Raw genomic sequence first — 21,247 nt, forward strand, 5'->3', positions numbered from 1 at the left:
TTCTGCTGCTATGGAAACTGGGTCCAACTACAAAATCAGATGCATGCAGCTGCAGTTCTGGAGGCTGACATGAACGAGGATGGCAGGCCTGCAGGAATAACATCTCCAAATAAAAGAGCCGGTGCAGATGTGTCGATTTTAATTAGTTTACAGCCCTGATCTTATGAGTTCAGTGTCTGAATCTGAGATGGCTCAGATCATGTGGAGCTGCCTCAAAAACCAATGAAGTTAGAAAAGACTGTGACAAGGAAAGTATGAAATCCATAAGCACGTGGATGGTTGGGAGGTAATGCCTAAACATACCCAAATGGAGATGTCCAGTACTAGGATGGTATCAATAACTACTCATCTCTAATTTCCTCTAAACCACGAAGGCAATTAAAATCAATCATGTTGGTGGGCACTGAGCTACAAGGAGGCAAGATGGCAAATTTCTTTCCCTGAGAAGCAGAAAGATTTTTATATTAATCCAATAGCTGATAGTCCATTATTGATACTAACCTTTCAGGTTAAAGATGTATTCAATTATTTGAATTTAAAGTTCCCCACTATCTTGTTGTATTTTGAGTTCACAGATACTAGCCCAGTAATTTATTTATGATGCTGCCATTTCCATTTTGCTGTCACCTTCAAAACAACACAAAAAAACCTAGACCAAGTACACAGGACCATTTAATAATAATTAAATTCTAGGTATGCTCCTTTTACCTAATAGGTAAGCTGAAGAGTATCGCCTGGAGAAAATGTTCAGCAAATAAGTTGACTTGAGTTAGTGAGCTACTCAAGGAAGAATTCTGGGAGCAAGTGGTCTGTCCAATTTAGTTATTGCCTGTTGTGCTGCTGGTGTTTAGGGCAGCAATGAAGGTCCTCCATCTGTCTGTCCTTGGCCAACTTCTCCATTGTGCTCCAGATGTAGTTCAGGTTTATTTCTGCCACTACAGTATTCCACCAAGTTGACTTAGCCTTCCTGCATTTCCTCCATGCTTCAGAGGTCCAACAAAGTGCTGTTCTATAATGATGTTGGCCTCTCTTCTCCTCACATGCCCAATCCATCTTCAACGTTTCCTTATGATGATTGTGGCCATGTTTTCTTGGTGACACTGAAGGAGTGAGGTGTGGTTGGAGATCTTTCTTGGCCAAGGTTGCCTAGCTTGCGAGTGTTGTACATGGTTCGTACATTCCTGATACGTTCCAGAAAACAATTTTGGTCTCATTCTTGGCAGTGTTCAGGGCTTCTTGCATCGTGCCAGTAGTTTCCTCTTGGTTTTCAGTACTGTCAGTCATGCATGTACTGAGTGGAGACACAGGAATACTGTCACATCAGATATAGGATTCTTCATTGCCATTTTTGTAAATAATTTTTTTTGACCAGTCAGGGTTGTTAGCCCTGAGCTGAACCCCCAAACCTGGAGGACTAATGGACCACTCCTCGTCTGGTCTCTAACCAGACTCTAGCCAATGTAGCTCTCCAGGTCTTAGAATCATGCAAACCTCCAAGCCCTGTAACAAGGTTGTGCTCCTCTTGGAAGCCTGTCTAATTTCTTAGATGGAAAATTATGTATGGCAGGCAATGATCTAAATTAGGGGTAAAACTAAAAGACTTGACAGTTCCTGCTGTTTCCTTGCAAAAGAATGCAATGAGCGGTCAAAATTTATGCTGGAAACCATGCACTAAAATAACAATGCACAGGAGGTCTGTAACAACTTTTCGCAGTGTCGTACATAAAAATTCCTCAGTTCTTTGATGCTTTCCTTGAAATACTGATAGAAGTAGAAAGCAATAGAGAGGTGCTTTAACCCTCAGGGGCAGAGAAGTGTCCAAATGAAAAGGCACGGGTGGAGGTTTCCAGGGAGATGAATGTCAGTAAAGATGCACTTTGGACTTGCGTTCAATGAAAAAAAATGGTAATCTCACACACATGGCCATGTTTGTGTACCTGCATGTGAAAGACCATACTCTTGCGCTGCTCCATGAACCACATGGCTGGTTACAGTTATCTAACAATAAACACACATCAATCATCTCTAGATTGCAGTTCACCCCTTTTCAAGGCAATTAGGAATGTTCAATAAACATTATGTACCAGCTACTCGAACAAACAACACTGCTTAGAGTCTAAGCATGGGATGGTTGATCCTGTACGACATGCTTTCCGAAGTTGAAGAATACATAAGGTCCTTTATCTAGAAATTAGCAACGCAAACAATCTTGAAGCGATAAATACTAATGAAACTAAAAGTCGCAATATAACAAAATAAACAGTCTTAGTGTATTACATGTACTTAAGCTTTCTTCAACATAATTAAGCTAACTTTAGCTGACTTAGGGAAATTAAATGATTTTAAATGTAACTATGTGGTGAACAAAAGAGATCTCGCCTTGACCTCATCCCCTTAGCTTAACTGTACAAAAGACATAAGGATGAATACGTAACTAAAATTCTTCGCTTCTTCCAGACCATTGTCCACATGACTAACTTCCATAATAAACACGCAACACAAAATACAATGCAGATAGAAAAGAGATGCATGGCTCCTACACATTAAATATACATATTCCATGAATTAGTTCAAAAAATGAAAAATGAACCAACTCAATGACGTCTGCGACTGTGCATGAGGATGATCAATCTTCCGACATTACTGTGCTCAGTTCTGGTCGCCTCACTACAGGAAGGAAATGGAAACCATACAGAGGAGATTTGCAAGGATGTTGCCTGGACTGGGAAGCATGCCCTATGAGAGAAGGTTGAGTGAACTTGGCCTTTTCTCCTTGGAGCAACAGAGGATGAGAGGTGACCTGATAGAGGTGTATAAAATGTTGAGAGGCATTGATCGTGTGGATAGTCAGAGGCTTTTTCCCAGGGCTGAAATGGCTAACATGAGAGGACACTATTTTAAGGTGCTTGGAAGTAGGTACAGAGAAGATGACAGGGGTAAGTTTTCTAGGGTGGTGAGTGCATGGGATGGGCTGCTGTCGATGGTGGTGGAGGCCAATACGAAAGGGTCTTTTAAGAGATTCCTGGATAGGTACATGGAGCTTAGAAAATTAGAGAGCTATGGGTAACCCTAGGTCATATCTAACATAAGTACATGTTCGGTACAGCATTGTAGGCCAAAGGTCCTGTATTGCGCTGTAGGTTCTCCATGTTTCTATTTCAATCCACTCTGTGGAAATGTTCCTAAATTTAAAACAATACGAGACTTACCTTAAAATTCTACTCATTTTTATTCCTAACTGAAATTGATCTAAGCAGGTTAGCTTTGAAATTTAATGGTATAAATATATAATACTCACTGGAATTTAGAAGATTGAGGGGGGGATCTTATTGAAACGTATAAAATTCTAAAGGGATTGGACAGGCTAGATGCAGGAAGATTGTTTCCGATGTTGGGGAAGTCCAGAACGAGGGGTCAGAGTTTAAGGATAAAGGGGAAGCCTTTTAGGACCGAGATGAGGAAAAACTTCTTCAAACAGAGAGCGGTGAATCTGTGGAATTCTCTGCCACAGGAAACAGTTGAGGCCAGTTCATTGGCTATATTTACAAGGAAGTTAGATATGGCTCTTGTGGCTAAAGGGATCAGGGGGTATGGAGAGAAAGCAGGTACAGGGTTCTGAGTTGGATGATCAGCCATGATCATACTGAATGGCAATGCAGGCTCGAAGGGCCGAATGGCCTACTCCTGCACCTATTTTCTATGTTTCTATATATATTTTTATACATCCTACAACTAACAACAGTCATGTACTTGAAGACAGGTCTGATTAATAGGAAGCAGCCCTGCATCTGCACATTTTAAAAGGATCATCAATTACTTGTACTTTTGTTGGACCTGAGAAAAATCAATCACTGAATATTACCTACAATCACTATGCACCAATGTGATAAAATTAATGACCGACACTGTTTTGGAGCACAAGACCTTGCACAAACTGTGTTCACAAGAAACTGATAATAATAATATTGGAATAAACTGGTGCAAGTGCCTGAATTGCACATATTTTCATCCAATATTAGTTCTTAATTTTTTAAGGTATTGCCTTAAATACTTGTTGAGTTTAATGAACAAACATCCTTCATGCAGACATATGAAAATCAAATGAAAAATACAAAGGTTGTTGAGACAATCAGTTTTGTAGTGATACAAATGGACATTTATCACCACATTTTTCTAGCTTCTTGCCAACATTTGTCATTCAGGCAGATTTCAAACTTCCCCATGGGTATACAAATATCTTCATGCTTATATTGAAGCTCCCAGGAATAATCTGTCCCAAATTATATAAAGTGTGCAGAGAAAAATAATGATAACACTGAAGTATTGTTAATACGTAACTATAATTACAGCAGTACAGTGCTTTTAAGTCTACAAACATCGAAAGAAAACAGAACCACAAATTCTCTAGATATCATCCTGGCGCCAGACAGCCAGAACACTGATGACCTTTGAGTCATGTGGACGATAGATTCCTTTTTGAAATACTGTCAAACTCAATAGAACTGTCAGAGGAAAAGATGAACAGTAAGTCTCTAAGGTAGAATCTTTCCATTTGGGTTGCATTGTATATAGCTAATGAGGAAAAATCTAAAAAAAAATTATGATAGCTGCATGAAATTAATTTATTCCTGTAAGCAATGATAAAATGTAACCTAATCACAACATTGTTTAAAGTATTATGGGACAGAATTTCCGAAGGAGCTCTTCCATAGTGACTTCAGCTTGCATTGACACAGTCCCTTAAATGTGTAAATGTCTTAAGGAGCTTTATAGGTGCATTTTCAAACAAAAGTTAGCACTGAATAACTTACAAAGATTTTAACTAGAGAACCAGAAACTTTAAGGATCTCTGTTGCATGAGGAGAAAAAGGCAGAGAAAGAGTAGATTTTAGGGGGAGTTCCGGAGCTTATAGACTGGAAGCTGAGGAATAACTGTCAGTGATGGAATGATTGAAATCAAGTTTGCATAGGAAGAGAGAATACATACAGTAAGAAATTAACATAAGTAGTGACAGGCAAGGCCTGAGATGAAGATGAAGAGAAGCTGGAGGATTTTAAAATTGAGACTACTGGAAATACAGAAATTAGAATGAATTAACAGTCCTGCTGAAGGGTCCTGGCTCAAAACTTTGACTGTACTCTTTTCCATAAATACTGGCTGGCCTTCTGAGTTCCTTCAGCGGTTTGTGTATGTTGTTTGAATTTATTGGCTATTCATTTTCTCTCCAGGCTGCAACAAACATAGGCGATGATTTTACTTTTAATCTTTATTATTCTCAACGTCGCTCTTGCACCTTCATCCGTTGGCATATATTTAACAATTGAATAAAAGAAAAATAGGCTTTCATATCTTACCTATCACATCCATTTCATGTCATCCCAAGTACTTTACATTCAATTAAGTACTCTTGTAGCTATGGATCAAATGTTTATTTAACTGATTTTTATTTTGTTTTGTGGCCAAGTTTGTGGATGATATGAAATTCAGTGAAGGGGCTGGTAGTTTTGAGGAAACAGGGAGTATGCAGAAGGATTTGGACAGATTAAGAGAATGGGTAAAGAAGTGGTAAATAGAACACAATGCAGGGAAGTGTATGGTCATGAACTTTGGTAGAAGAAATAAAGGCAGAGGCTATTTTCTAAACGGAAAGAAATTTCAGAAAACAAAGATACAGAGGGACTTGGGACTTCTCACGCAAGATTCTCTGAAGGTTAGTTTGCAGGTTGAGTCCGTGGTGATGATGAAATTTTTGAGGATATTGGGGATGCAGGGGTTAATGACCTTCAAACACTTTGTACTCCATTAGCATAAGTTGCATCCTTTGTTTTTTGCTTCGTGCTGCTATGAGGTTGTGGAATTGCTAAACTACTTCTTTGTTTCAATCAAGGACGGAACTGTCTGGTTCTGTAGAATAACAGACGTGTGTGTGTGATAAAAACTCGGAGGCTGTCTACTAAGAACTGGAAAGCAGTTCCATATATGGATAATGATGGCCTCTTTGAACTGTATAAATGTTGTAGTAAGTAACCTGTCGATAGAGGTCCGCTACAAGCTCCTAGAGGGAGAGGAACACTGTTCCTCTGATACGCAGCTCTGGAGCCTCTCACCGGCTGAGTTTGAACAAATAAACTGGTAAAAATGATAAAGTAAAGAGCTGTTTGTGGTGTGGTTATTGATCCGGTGAATTTAAGTTTACAGTGAAGAAAGTAAATGCTATATTAGCATTCATTTTGAAAAGACTGGAATATAAAAGCAAGGATGTAATGCTAAGGCTTTATAAGGCATTGGTCAGACTGCACAGAGTATTGTGAGCAATTTTGGACCCTTCATCTGAGAAAAGATGTGCTAGCATTGGAGAGGGTCCAGAAGAGGTTCACAAGAATGATTCTGGAATGAAAGGATTAACGTATGAGAAGTGTTTGTTGGCTCTGGAACTGTACTTACTGGAGTTTAGAGAAATGAGGGTGCGGGGGTGGGGGGGGATCTCATTGAAATCTACTGAATATTGAAATGCCTAGAAAGAGTGGATATTCAGATGATGTTTCCTATAGTTGGGGAGTCTAAGACCAGAGGTACTGCCTCAGAATAGAGGGATGTTCTTTTAGAACAAAGGTGAGGACGAACTTCTTTAGCCAGAGGGTGGTGAATCTGTGGAATTCATTGCCACAGATGGTTGTGGAGGCCACATCATTGGGTATATTTAAGGCAGAGATTGATAAGTTCTTGACTAGTAGATACATCAAAGGTTACGGGGAGAGGCAAGAAAATGAGATTGAAAGGGATAATCAATCAGTAATGGTGGTATGATGGAGCAGACCCGATAAGTCTAATGGCCTAATTCTGCTCTTATATCTTATGGTCTTATGGTCTTATGGTCTTAATGGAAGAATAGTCACATCAGAGGACATAAAACGCTCCTGATTGCAGTGATACATAGGCAGACCCTGGTATCTTGCTTGAAGGACACCATTGAATATTGGGCATTTCCATTAAAATAAAAACTTCCACTCTTCATTTTTCTGATGCTAATTCTTATTCCATTTAATTGCAAAGAAAATTCAATAAATGAGCTCTATATTACCCACACTACCCCAACGACTGTAATTGATTTAGACTTCTGAAAGGCGACCTGTGCAATTAAATTGAACAAATTTAGAGTTTTGAAGGTAGCATCAGAAAGTGTACGTAAGTTCCCGATTACAGATACAAGCAATAAAAAGCCTGCAAGTGTGATACCTACTCTTAGATTCTTGTGCTAACCACAAGATTTACTTGGTCACTGCCAGGCACTAATCAGCAGAGGGTGCTGTGTGATCTAAATATGCACATTATGACCACTGTGTAAAAATGGAATTGTACACTCTATAATACATCAAATACATAATACATTCATGAGCACACATTATATAATCCAATTAATCTACTTATTTGGCTGATAATTTAACCCTTCCTTAAGCTAAATATGTAATAAATATGAGGAATTAAATCTTTCCATTGCTCATATTACGAAAGGCTCATCAACTTAACAAATAGAACCATCACAGAAAATTGTCACGTCAAATATTATTCAACAATGTCATGTATAGAAAAACAACCCTGGTGAAGTATCTTCAACTTGAACTATTAACTGTGTTTCTCTTGCCAGAGATGTTCTCTGATACGCTGAGTGAATTGAACTTCTTATTTTATTTTGGATTTCCAGTACCTGCAGTTGTTCAAAATTCAAAAGGAAAGGCCTCACATTTTCAGAAGTTTTGACATGGTGATTGTGTTACTCTGCTCCTTGAAGCTCTAATGGTAGTGTGATAGCTTGAAAACCTTCACATGGATAGAGGGAAAAATCTTTCAGTTATTATTCTACTACTACATCAAGGCTACATCAATGCCCTAAAGTACTCCCTGTTCTCAATCCACCATTCACTCCTCAAACCCTTTCAATGATAAAGGATGCATTAAGATCTCACTTCAAACATATCCAGTATTCTTATGTTCATCACACTCACTAACCTGCAAGTCTTAATTTAATAATAGAACTGGTTTAATTTAATTCTGTCTTTTTTAAGTTTCCATTTTACATAACTTCATTTAAAATATTAGATTTCTTGCTTAATCAGCCAAATAAGCTCAGTCGTTTGTTTGCTACCTTAATGAATTATTTAGTGGGGTATTACTGTTTGTGTTGAATGACAGAAATGTGCAAGCCATTATCCACATCCTCCATATCTGATAAATGTGAAAATCCATTGTTACTATTTTGTAGGAACACCAGATCTCTGATATTTAATTCAAACATTACATTGTTCGATGGATAAATAAATAGACTGGCAAACAATAAAAGGTATCCGGTGCACCACACCCAGACATTTAATCTCAGTTTGCAGGAGCCTTGTAACCAAGGCAGCAATGTGCAGGCGCAGCAAAAAAAAAATTAAAGTTGTATAACTTCAGGTTATATTGGGGTTGGAACTGGCAATGCAGATAACGAATTGGCAAGTTGATAATGAGTTCAGAAAACAATCGCAGGCAGATCCCCAACAGTAGTTAAAAAACTTTAATATATTCAAAACTTATTTAAGGCCATCCTGCCTAAGCTGGCATTACCAGTACGCTGGAGACACAAGAGAATCATGATGCTGGAATGTGGAGGAAAAGCAACCTGCTGGAGCAATTCAGTAGCTCAAACAGCATAGAATCATAGAAACATAGAATATTACGTAGCATGTAAGATTCCAGAATCTAATGCCATTGATCTATTTGTATATTTTGGATTCTTTCCTCCCGACTTCCCTGAGCACATCTATGGAAATGATCTTAAAGTGTCTGACGGTCAATGTCAGAACTTGTAATGCAGCACAAAGAGCTTGCAACTAAGGTCTGAGTATTCAAAGTTCTTTTATTATCAATGTGCATTTACAGTAAGTCACCATATTCAACCCTGACATTTATTTTTTGTCATCATACTCATCAAATTCATAGAATAATAACCATCACAGAATTAATGACATACCGCATCAACTTGTGCATTCAAACTATGCAAATACATAAAGAAAGAAATAATAATAAGCAATAAATATCAAGAACATGGGATGAAGTGTCCTTGAAAGTCAGTCCAAGGAACATCTCAATGACAGGGCAAGGGAAGTTAAGTGATTTTATGCCCTTTGGTTCAAGAGCCTGATGGTTGAAGGGTAGTAACTGTTCCAGAACCTGGAGGTGTGAGTCCTGAGGCTCCTGTACTTTCTTCTTGGTTACAGCAGCGAGAAGAGAGCCTGAACTAGGAGGTGGGAGAATATACTCTGATGATGGATGCTGCTTTCATGCGATATGTGTTTGATGGTGGGGAGGGCTTTACCTGGGCTTTAACGGGCTGGCCTGCATCCATTATTTTTTGTAGGATTTTCAGTTCAAGGACATTGGTGTTTCCAGTCAGTATATTCTCAACTAGATATCTATAGAAGTTTGTCGAAGTTTTAGATGTCATGTTGAATTTTCACAAACTTCTAAGGAAGTAGAGATGCTGTCATGCTCCCTTTGTAATTGTACTTCCATGCTGGGTCCAGGTCAGGTCCTCTGAAATAATAACACTGAACAATTTAAAGCTGCTAAACCTCTGATCTTCCAATAAGGACTGGCCCATGGACCTCTGGTTTCCTTCTTTGGAAGCTTCTCAGTCTTGCTAACATTGATGTAATGGCACCACAGAGCCAGGTTTTCAATCTCCTTCCTATATGCTGATTCATCACCACCTTTGAGTCAGCAGACTTGAATATGGCATTAGCCACACAGTCATAAGTGAGTAGAGCAGGAGATTAAACAAACAGACTTGTGGTGCACCCATGCTGACGGAGATCGTGGAGGAGATGTTGTTGCCAATCTGAACTGACAGAGGTCTGCAAGTGAGGAAATCAAGGATCCAACTGCACAAAGAAGAATCGGGTATCCTGTCTGGGCCAGATTGTTTTTGGAGGTTCACCCTCCTAAAGACTGCTTGCAGGTTGGCCTCGGAGACTGAAATCATAGGATCATCAGAGGTTGAAGGACTACGTGATGGCTCCTCCATGTTTTGATGGTCAAAGTGAGCTCAGAAGGAAGTGCTGTTGTGCTAGCCCTGAAGACAGTGAAAATGAGACTGTAGCTACCTTGTCTCTGAAATTCTGATTCTCCTTATCTTATGTCTATATTGGTGGTGGCATGGTCTCGAGAGACCATGGATCTGCGCCTGGAGTTTCCAGGGCACAGGCCTGGGCAGGGTTGTATGGGAGACCGGCAGTTGCCCAAGCTGCAGGCCTTCCCCTCTCCACGCCACCAATGTTGTCCAAGGGAAGGGCACTAGGACCCATGCAGCTTGGCACCGGTGACGTCACTGAGCAATGTGTTGTTAAGTGCCTTGCTCAAGGACACAAACACACTGCCTCAGCTGAGGCTCGAACCAGTGACCTTCTGGTTACTCGTCTGATGCCTTGCCCACTAGGGCACGCGCCAACGTCTACAATGACCACAGCTATAATCTTAGTATTTGTTCAGCTAGCTGCAGCCAGTGTCATTATGGTTTTATGTCATTACAGTATGCATTAATGTCTTTCATTTCTGTCACTTCCTCCAAGATCATTGACCAGTGGAAATAGGGACAAAAAAAATCAATAATTTAACAAGTTCACTTGACTGTGCTGAGACAAAGTTGGATTAAGGAATCAACACCAAAAAGCTTTTCCAAATTTAATTCATGCTAGTTCAGGAGTTCAGATTTATGAAGGAGTTCAAACATCTAATTATGATATTTTTCATTTCAGTTTTTCCCCTAAACCACCACTGCGAAAATGCTAACAGAGATTTCTGAGCAATGGAATTTAAATTTAAATTCCAGATAAAATGACTGAGTTCATGCCTCGTCAAACTCATAGATATAGAGGATTAAAAGTAATCTATCTACAGTTCTTAAGTCAAAATAGTATTTCATTTGAAAACTTCAAACTAAAAACTGCTTTCAAACCATTGCAGTGTAGTTCAAAGTACAAATTTCAAAGTACATTTATTCTCAAAGAACATGGTTCACAATGAAAGATAAAGCCCATTTTCTGAGTTACTGAATCTTTACTGTGAATAGTGTTTTTTTAACCACTATGAGGACCCAACCTCATAAAGTCTATATTGGGGGTTAATTGTACATATTAATAAATATTTGCTTCATTAGCCTTTACATATTGATCCTGACAAAGAGAATGTATAGGACTATTCAGTGAAGCACAACAAGCTCATTTCAATTAACAGCAAACCATCCTCCTTTTTCGAGCTGTACGCCACATTGTTACATTATTGTTGCAATATATTTCCAAGGACTTCTCTAATAATAGTCCTGTGGTGTTAACGTGCAATGAGACAGAAAACTGTGTAGATTTAGCTTGATATCATGGAGGTTTTGTCCTTGGTAGCAGTTGTCCAGAATCCCACTGACTTGAAAATTAGATTTTTTTCTGTTCTGTCATCAAAAGGATTCCAGCCTTAAGCAACATGTTTTACTCAGTTGAACAAAGGCTGTAGGATATACATTTCAATGAATATTAGTTCTATTCACGAAAATAATGTTAGCGAGATAAGGCTGTTTTTTTTTACATTACAGATACAAAGCATGAATCAAGTATTTAATCCTTTGTGCTTCATCTGAAAAGTGAAGGAATTTTGATCATTTCTGTTTTTAGCTCTATAAAAGCTTACAAGATATTGAATTAAAAAATCTTTTCTCAAACATTACAAATCTGCAAAATAGATGACTTAAATGTTTTTTTAAGGATTATTTCACCCAAGTTCAATAAAATTACTACATGAACATTCAAAAAAATGTTACAAGGGAGATTTTTTAAAAAAGATATCCTTAGATATCATGATGAGTTTGATAGATTTAATAATGGACTGGATATTATTGGCAGGCACCATCTAATAGGATAAGAAAATTCTTCTTAATAATTAAGTCTACTATTTTGTTGAGATTGAAAAACAGAAACTTCACATAAGGACCTGCTTATTGAATGAAAATTGCTCTGATCTTGCAAGATCACCATAAGTTTAATAAGCCCAATACTATTTTTCATCATAAATAGCTGTGATGTTACAACAACAGCCAGTATTTAGACAAGGCTCTATTTCTGATCCATAAAGAAAGACTCGAGGGACAAAATCGAATGACACAGTACTTTTATATTCTAAGCAGGAACCTTGGCTCTGTGCACCTCACCGGAGTTATCCTTTCATATACCCTATGCTGGAAATGTTGAAGAGGCTTCAGTGCACAGGAAATAATTACAATGAGAGACTAGCTTCCCCTTTAGATTTGATGATGAAGATAGGTATTTTAGTTGAGTTTCTTTCTTTAAGATGTGGTTGTTTTAATTTATTTTTTGTTCTTGCAGATTCTGTGAAGTCCTCGGCCACATCTGTAGATGATTAATAGAATATCCCTGCTTCATGGAACATTGCTTTCTTTGTCTTACAATCTGCCACCTACAAATGAAGGGAGACAAATAGTTAATTGCAGTACATTAGAAAAAAATTCTAGTGGAAGATTAATATTGCTTCTGGTTTGGGGGAAACAGCCAGAGAAAAATGGATGAGATCCGTGAAACCACATTAAAAGACTCATCCCTTGAAGGAAAAATTAACCTGGTTGTTCATTGCTCTGTGAAGCAGCCTACCGAAAGTTAATCGTTCTTTGATCCAACCTTTTATGAATAGCTCTGAAGCTATTCATTTTATTTTCCTGAATTTTGTGCACTCACTCTTAATGATACATATCCCAACAAATACATCTCTGTAATGTTAATTTTCGGTCAATGTTATATACAGAAATCTCCTTTCAATGTGAACAACCTGAACAAGGTTGTAACGCCTTACAGCTATAAAGACATTAGAAACATAAATTGTATGGTTATGTGGACAAGCAATTAATTCTGATTGCATTAAGTGGCACTTCAAGAAGTTTCCTGTCCAAAACCAATTGTTGTTCCTTTCCATGCAATGTGGCATATCAGGCAGCAAGCTTGCCATTTTTTCAGCACTTTTTGTCAATTTTTTACAATTCGATGCTCAACCCAGAATGGATAGAAAGTATGCAAGGAGCCGGTCGGATTTGAACCAAAGACCACTCACGTCAAAGTCCGGTGCCGATGCCACTACACCATCAGCAGTAACAGCAGTTTGCTTATAGCTCCATTCTCATTCTCATTATGACCAGCATCCAAGCATGTTATGTTTTGTTGGAGGTGCGTGTTGGAGGTGAGTGATTTCTGTCAAATCAACAGAATATATATTTATTTACAATAATAATATCCTTGAAATATGATGAATATAACACCAAAGAAATCTAAACCAAAAACAGAAAATTACGGAAAGTAAGCACGTTTAAGTTGTAGAGAGCATTATTGACAAGATGATGATCATCAAATTTCAAGAAAACTATTAAAGGTGGAGGCAGAGTGAAGTTAAGATGGCATTTAACGGTGACTCCTTTGCTTGCAGCTTCAGAAACAGCTCTAATTCCATCTTCAATATCTTTATTTTTCCCTTTCAAGGTTCTTTTGAAGACCCTGACCTGGAGTTACACGCTGACTTCGGTTCTTTGCAGGAATGGGACACGTTCTCGGGGTTTTAGGACTGGCTGTTGTTCAGCATGCCAAGGGTTCGGCCTGGGAGTCTGGCTTGAATTCGGAAGCCTAAGATCTCAGGGCTCTGGAGATGGGCAGATTGAGGTTTGGTGTCATCAGAGGAGTCAGGATATCTGTTGTGAGCCCAAAGACCCGGGATCTTTGCGATCTTCAGGCACAGAGCTCGAGAAAAGTGACGTAACAGATTTTTAACATCATAAACCAGCGAGTTGCTTGTTATGTCTCCCCGCTCACTGGGAAAAAAATGGAGACACCTCTTTCTCCTTTATTAGGGAGAGAGAGACTCTGGCATGTCGAACACTGGATGAAATGCCAAGTCCTTGGGGTAACTGCAAATCTGTCTGTTTGCTAATTCTTTGCTCACACTAAGAGCTCAGTGCTGGTACCGATGCTTGCTTTTTCTTGCCGGTGGGGGGAGGGGGGGTTGATGCTCGCCGCTGCTTATGCGCAGGAGGGAGGGGAGCTGTGGGGGGGGGTACTTTGGGGTTCTTAAGTTTATCTGTCATTTATTTTTGGGGGCACTTTTCTGTTTTCATGGATGTTTGTGAAGAAAAAGCATTTCAGCATGTATATTGGATACATTTCTCTGACATTAAATTGGACCGTTCAACCTTTGAAGTTCAAAGGTCAAGAGACAAAAAAAAAGAATAAAATGAAACAAATTGAAGCTGAAAATACAGCCAGAACTGTGAGGGGTGGGGGGTGGGGAGAGAGAGAGAGAGAGAAAGAAATGGAGACACAAGAGCCTGCAAATGCTGGTACCTGGAACAATCAATAAACTGGAATTCAGCAGGTGAAGCAACATCTCTCGAGGCAAAGGGGTGGTCAATGTTTCAGGTCCAGACCCCCAGCATCAAGACTGTGATCATAGATGAAGGATAACCAGTGTGTGGAAGTGACATCCAAAACTTTGACAAACTTCTAAAGATGTGTGCTGGAGAGTACATTGACAGGCTGAATCACAGCCTGGTGTGGAAACACCAATGCCCTTGAACGGAAAATCCTTCAAAAAGTAGTGGATACAGCCCAGTCCATCACTGATAATACCCTTCCCTCCATTGAACACATCTACACAAAGCAGCATCCATCATCAATAACACTCACCACAAGGACTTTCTCTCTTCTCACTGCTGCCATCAGGAAGAAGATATAGGACCCTCAGGATTCACAACACTAGTTCTGGAACAGTTGTTACTCCTCAACCATCAGGCTCTTGAACCAAAAGGTGATAACTTCATTCAACTTCACTTGCCCCATCACCGAAATGTTTCCACAACCCATAGACTCATTTTCAAAGGCTCTTCACCTCATGTTCTAATATTTATTGTTTAGTTATTATTATTATTAATTTATTTTTGTATTTGCACTATTTGGTGTATTTTGCACACTGTTTGAACACCCAAGTTGGCACAGTCTTTGATTGATTCTATTATGGTATTATTCAATTACGGATTTATTGAATATTAATCTCAGGGTTGTATATGGTGATTTTTAATTTATTTTGAACTTTGAATTTTGAAATGTAACATTTTCTGTTGGGTAGCAGAGTAGGTTGTGAAATTACAGAGAAGTTTCAGAGGATGTAGGCAAGAAAATATCACGGATGGAAATTAATGTAGAAGAATGTGTACTCATCCACTTTAGCAGAAAAAGTAGTAAAGTATTTCCTAAGTGGTAAATATTTGAAAAGTGTCTATTTCTACAGAGACATGGGTATCCCTGTACATAAATTACTGGAGGTAAACATGAAGCAAGCAAACAACCACTACATTGGCCTTTGTTGCAAGGGAATTGGAGTACAGGCCAAGATATCATACTCATGTCCATGAGGCCCTGGTGAGACCCCGTGCAAAATATTGAGCCAATGTCTGGTCTCTAACTAAGGAAAGATATACCAGCAATAGTGGGAATGCAATGAAGGTTCACCAGTTTATTTTGCAGAACTAATAAAGATAAAGTTAGTGGCTGTATCAACTCTAAACTTTGCAAAAATTAATAAATATCTCATTAAAATATTAAAAATTCTTGTGGAGCTTAACTAGACAGATAATGGGAATTGGCTTCATTTAGTTTGAGATTCTGGACCCAGAATCACCAAATAGTTATGACTGAAAAGAAAAGAAATGTTGACACCCAGAGGACAGGGAGTCTTTGGAAACCTCTCCACAAATGACTGTGCAGGCTCTGAGAACATATTCAGACTGACAGATTTTTGAATATCAAGGGCATAGAAGAATATGAGGTTTGTGCAAATAAATAGCAGTGATAGAAGAGACAAGTGGCATTACTGAACAGCAGTGTAGAAGCTGAATGGATTCTATTCTGAAAGATCATTTGAATGAAAATCAACAGTCACAACATAAATGGTTGTCTGATAGGCCGAGTACTTCTTTATTCTGCATAAATGTGACTTGTTGTTGGTATTACTTTTCACTGCATTGCCAGGCAGCTTGATAGCATGACAGAATCAGAAGCAAATACTAGAGATGCCAGCAATCTGAAAAAAGTCAGAAAATGCTGGAGATAACCTGTGAATGAGAATGCATCACCGGAGACAACAGATTGGTTGACACTTTTGGGCATGTACCCTTCATAGCAACCCTGCAAGATATACTGTGTTTTGCATCTCCATTGCTATTCAATGATCAATCACTAGCGGATCTTCTCATTACAAGACAGCACAGATTACTTTTTCTATCTCCCAAGTGAAACATCTCATCATTGTAAATACCAGTCAAGAACTGACAACACTCAATGTAGTCACAACTGGCATGATTCTGCTGTGCTTGAAGCAAGTATTTTACTGCCTGTACTACTAGGTTTTTCCTGTATCTCCAGGGACTGATGACACAGTGCAGTAAAAGTCTTGAGCAGTTTTGAGTATTTCCCAAATAGGTGAACCAAAATGGAACATTTGCTCTCTTATGTTACAGGTCCTTCAGCCCACAATGTTGTGTCAATCATGCAATCTACTCTAGAAACTGCCTAGGATTACCCTATCGCATAGCCCTCAATTTTTCTAAGCTCCATGTGCCTATCTCTCTTAAAGGGCCCTTGTCAAATTTCACAGAAGACTTTTCATTGAGTTTTCCCAGAACCTATCAAAATGTGCTAATTCAATTAGCAGTACTTACAAGTTTTGTGTGAGTACACTTCATTGTTCAAAATCACAATACCACAGAGAGGTGAAGACCATTCCCACGACTCTAGTGGTTGACCTTGCAATGCAAAACTAAAGGAGTCTGGGTATTTCCAATAATTAATCCAAAAGTAATTTATTTCACTATTTTAAATGGCTAAATTTTGGTTTATAATGAACTGGAGTATTCTGTAACTGTAGTAAATAGCTAAGTCGTTTATGCAAGAACAGCTACAGTGAATAATGGATTCTAACACAAATGTGTAAATTATTTAGCAGCATGGTGGTACATTTTAATATTTGATTTATAGTACTTAAAATTTTAATATCTAATTACATATCATGCTTTATTTATTCTGTGTGTATGTGGTCAGTCTGTAAACATTTTTTCCTCCTCCCCTTATCAAAACCACAGTTCGAATGAATACAATGCGTCGGAGATGAGAAATTTCACTCCTCTGCAGCTCTTCCCACAGCTTTTCTCCAAATAAAACAAATTGTCATGGATGTGTCAAAAGCATGTTGAAACTATCCAAGCTAATGACAACCATTTAAATGCCAGTTTTTTAATCTTTAAATAGGCAATATATTTAATGAACTGATTTATAATCCCTCACACTTTAGAAGAATATATATACAAGTCCCTTGTTACCATGTTAAACTGCTGAAGAGGAATCATCTCAGAATATCCTTTTTGAATGGGAATCCTCTGACCACATACGAATGGGGGCAGGGTCCTATTCCTGCCATATTTCTCCTATTTGTGGTATCAGCCATGGAGAACTGAATTCAAAATAGCCACTCATAGCCTCAATTTAACTATTAATACTAAAGCACAAACTAGAGTACAAGAATGCTCCAGAGATCCCAGTAACAGTTCAGATCTCCGATCACAATAGTTACGACTTTGAAGCTTATTTTCCTCTGAAGAATTTGCTTGTTTTGCTACTGAAACTGAAATAATATTAAGTAAATCATAAAACCATTGTTAGAAGATCCCTAGAGTTGCTTGGAGTTTCCTAGAGGACTGGATGTTGGAGCATCCTGAAGTTCTTACTCTGAAGAGCATGTGCCTTATATTTTCACAAATCTTGACAACAGTTCTGAGGTTTGGAAATTTTTCTTCAGTCTAGTCAAATGACACAAATTATCAATGAGGTAAGTAATTTATCTGCTGACATGTTGAGCAAGAGTGATTTTCTTTGGACAGTATCTGATTGCTGGGCATTGCAAAAGGGAAGAAATCCAAACTATATACAGGAATGAAAGAAGTTGTCAGGGAAGTGCTGCATTTGTCTTCAACAAAATAGCTCAAAATATCCTAATGATTGGAAACCCATTCTCATACCATATTTGAGGCTCAAATGCATTTCTTTAAACTAACTAAACATCTGCTAATTGATATCAGATGTGGAAATAAATATTCTCAGAAGTGCACATGTTAAATTAAAGCTAATAGCATCAGAAAAGGTTTAACAAAAGCACCAAGTGCCAAGAGAACAATTAATGGCTGCACAACCAATTATATGTAAAAACTGATGTCATAACAAGGTTGAACTTTGTCTCCATAATATTTAGTATCATAATTAATTAATACCAAATCTTTGCAGACAACAGCTGTCTTATTGATAAAGATGTACTAAGGTTTAGAAATTCTATAGTATAGCACATTTATTATAAACAAGAGAAAATCTGCAGATGCTGGAAATCCAAGCAACACACACAATATGCAGGAGGATCTCAGCAGGCCAGGGAGCTTCTTTACAAAAGGAATGTTGACTGTACTCTTTTCCATGGATGTTGCCTGGCCTGCTGAGTTCCTCCAGCATTTTATGTGTGTTACAACATTTACTATGTCCAGATCAGTGATGATCACAGATCTACCCAGTTTCTCATTTATCCTTCCCTACCGTTGAGCAAAATAATTTAACCTGAAAATGAACTGATGAGATTAGGTGCTTTGTCCCAGTGTTGCATCTTTTAGTGTCTCCATTATAATAGATTTCTCATGTAATAAAGTCAATCAACTTAACAAAAATAACTGAAAACTTGCACAATTTATTTTACAATATAAATGCAACTGATGAAAGACATACGTCTTGAAAAATGGAACAGGTCTTACTACAGGAATGTCTTGCTCCTCCATAAGTTAGATTCTGTCTCGACAAGCCAGAATTGATGAAGGGTTTCAGCCAGAAACATTGGCTATTTATTCCCATCCATAGATGCTGCCTGACTGGTTGAGTTTCTCCAGCATTTTCTGTGTGTTGCTCGATACTTCCAGCATCTACAGAATCTCATTGTTACCATCAAGAAAGAAATACAGAAGCCTTAAAGCACATACTCAGCAATTCAGGAACAGCTTCTTCCCCTCTGCCATCCGATTCCTAAATGAACATTGAACCCATGAACTCTACCTCACTTATAAAAAAAATGCTTGTTTTTGTACATTTTTAATTTAACTGTTTAATATACATAAATGCTTAAAGTAATTGATTTACTTATTTATTCTTTCTATATTATCATGTATTGCATTGTACTGCTGCCACTAAATTAACAAATTTCATGCCATATACTGGTGATATTAAACCTCATTTTGATTCTGATTTCTAGAACAATATGGTGGCTTTGAGGCTTCACAACAAATCATGAAAATGCATGTTGTAGAAGTCCACACAATCTGATGGAAGTGTCAGAAAAGTTAAACTAGATATTAACAGTTCAAAAGCCTTAGCAATGTATGGTAACATTATCTATAATACAGAAAATAATAATTAGAAACTCAGTGATAGTAAAAAGTACATTTCCAGAAAGAAATTACAGTCAACAAATGATCTTAATGAAATGAATATGCAGTTCCAATGAGTCTTCCAAGAAGGTCAATGGGGAATAGCAAGATTGGGTGTGGGGTATGCTTCCTTTCAATTAGTGTTCATGTTTTGGAGTTACAAAACATAATAGTGGCAATGAAGTATTTTAAAAACAAACCTGAAGCAATTACTAACCTGGCTGAAGCGCAGCAAGATGTTCGAGTTTTTAAAAATGCAGCACTTTTTTTTCTTTAGAGCAGAAAATTTTCTTGAGGAAAGACAAATGAATTTTTTAAAAGGCAGAAAACAGAAAAATTCATGGGTTCATAAACAGTGAGTATCAGGTTATAATGATTATAAAAAGGACAGAAAGGGCTGGCTACATCAGGAAGTTGATGCATTTGATTACACAATACATAACTGGTTATTGTATACAGAATGTCTTGAGCAGCATTTTAAAGCAAATGGAATAGCTGTTGTGAAACAAGTGCCTGTGTTTGCTGAATTCATTGGATTTAAAGGCATACAGTTTGCTTACAAGTTTGACTGCTCCAACTAAACCAGCCAAAATTAGTTTTGCTGATATTCTGAAAGTAATGCAGAAACATTTAGAACCAAGGTCATTGTTGATAGCAGAACACTTTAGGTTTCATAAGTGGAATGAAAAGGAAGGACTGTTCATTTCAGCATACGTGGCTAAATTGAAGAGAATGTCTGAACACTGTCAGTTCAGTGACAGGCTTAATGATGCTCTGAGATATTGTTTAATTTTGAGAAATCTAACAGTAATCATTCAAAAACAGCTCCTAACTGAAGCACAACTTACATTTAAAAGAGCAATTGAAATAGCTGTATCAATGGAAACAGTAGACAGAGACACAATAGAGTTGCAGTCAGGAATGAAAGTGAGTGTGAACAAAATAGCAATGTCTAAACATAAAATGGCTGGTCGAACAAATTGTGTACCATTGTGGCAGGTGCTGACATACATCGGACTAATGAAGGTTTAAATGTGAACCTTGCAGAAAGTGCAACAAAGTAGGGCATATACAGAGAGCATGTCAGGCAGACAAAAATAAATGGAGTGCACAAAGAGGAGAGAAGGATAAAAAGTCAAGTTGCAGTTTCAAAAAAAGCACTAATCTACATGCTGTTGATGAAAACTCTGATAATGGTGAGAGTAACACAGGACTGGGTAGCCTTGAGATTTATAATATGAAAACTGACATGAGGCAAACCATATAACTTACACCAGAAGTGAATGGTAAGTTCATTAAAATGGAACTGATGCTGTTTGGCTGTTTTAGTCATTCCACAAAATGAATTTGAATGGCACTTCAAAGACACAGAATTGAAACCTCCAGATATGCAACTAAGGACTTAGACTGGAGAAAAGATAACTCCTGTGCCAATGACATTCATAACAATGATATACAACTACCAACAAGCCACATTGGACTTGTATGCGGTAAAATCAGAATCAGAGTCAGGTCTATTATCACTAGCATGTGTCGTAAAATTTGTTAACTTAGCAGCAGCTGTTCAATACAGTACATAATCCAGAAGAAAAGAAAAGAAAACAAAGTAAAATATTAATAATAAATAATAAGTAAATCAATTACAGTATAAGTGTATTGAATAG

General features: G+C 37.9%; 1 long non-coding RNA gene across 1 annotated transcript; it reads left to right on the forward strand.

Annotated features, from left to right (window-relative positions):
* The first annotated feature begins 4,432 nt into the window (after positions 1 to 4,432).
* Positions 4,433 to 14,046, forward strand: LOC132398811 (uncharacterized). Its single transcript, XR_009513803.1, has 3 exons — positions 4,433 to 4,524; positions 12,406 to 13,267; positions 13,564 to 14,046. It is a non-coding gene; the product is annotated as an uncharacterized LOC132398811 (long non-coding RNA).
* The last annotated feature ends 7,201 nt before the right edge of the window (positions 14,047 to 21,247 follow it).

The sequence above is a fragment of the Hypanus sabinus genome, chromosome 9, assembly GCF_030144855.1.
Source record: "Hypanus sabinus isolate sHypSab1 chromosome 9, sHypSab1.hap1, whole genome shotgun sequence".
In the NCBI taxonomy this organism is placed as follows: domain Eukaryota; kingdom Metazoa; phylum Chordata; class Chondrichthyes; order Myliobatiformes; family Dasyatidae; genus Hypanus; species Hypanus sabinus.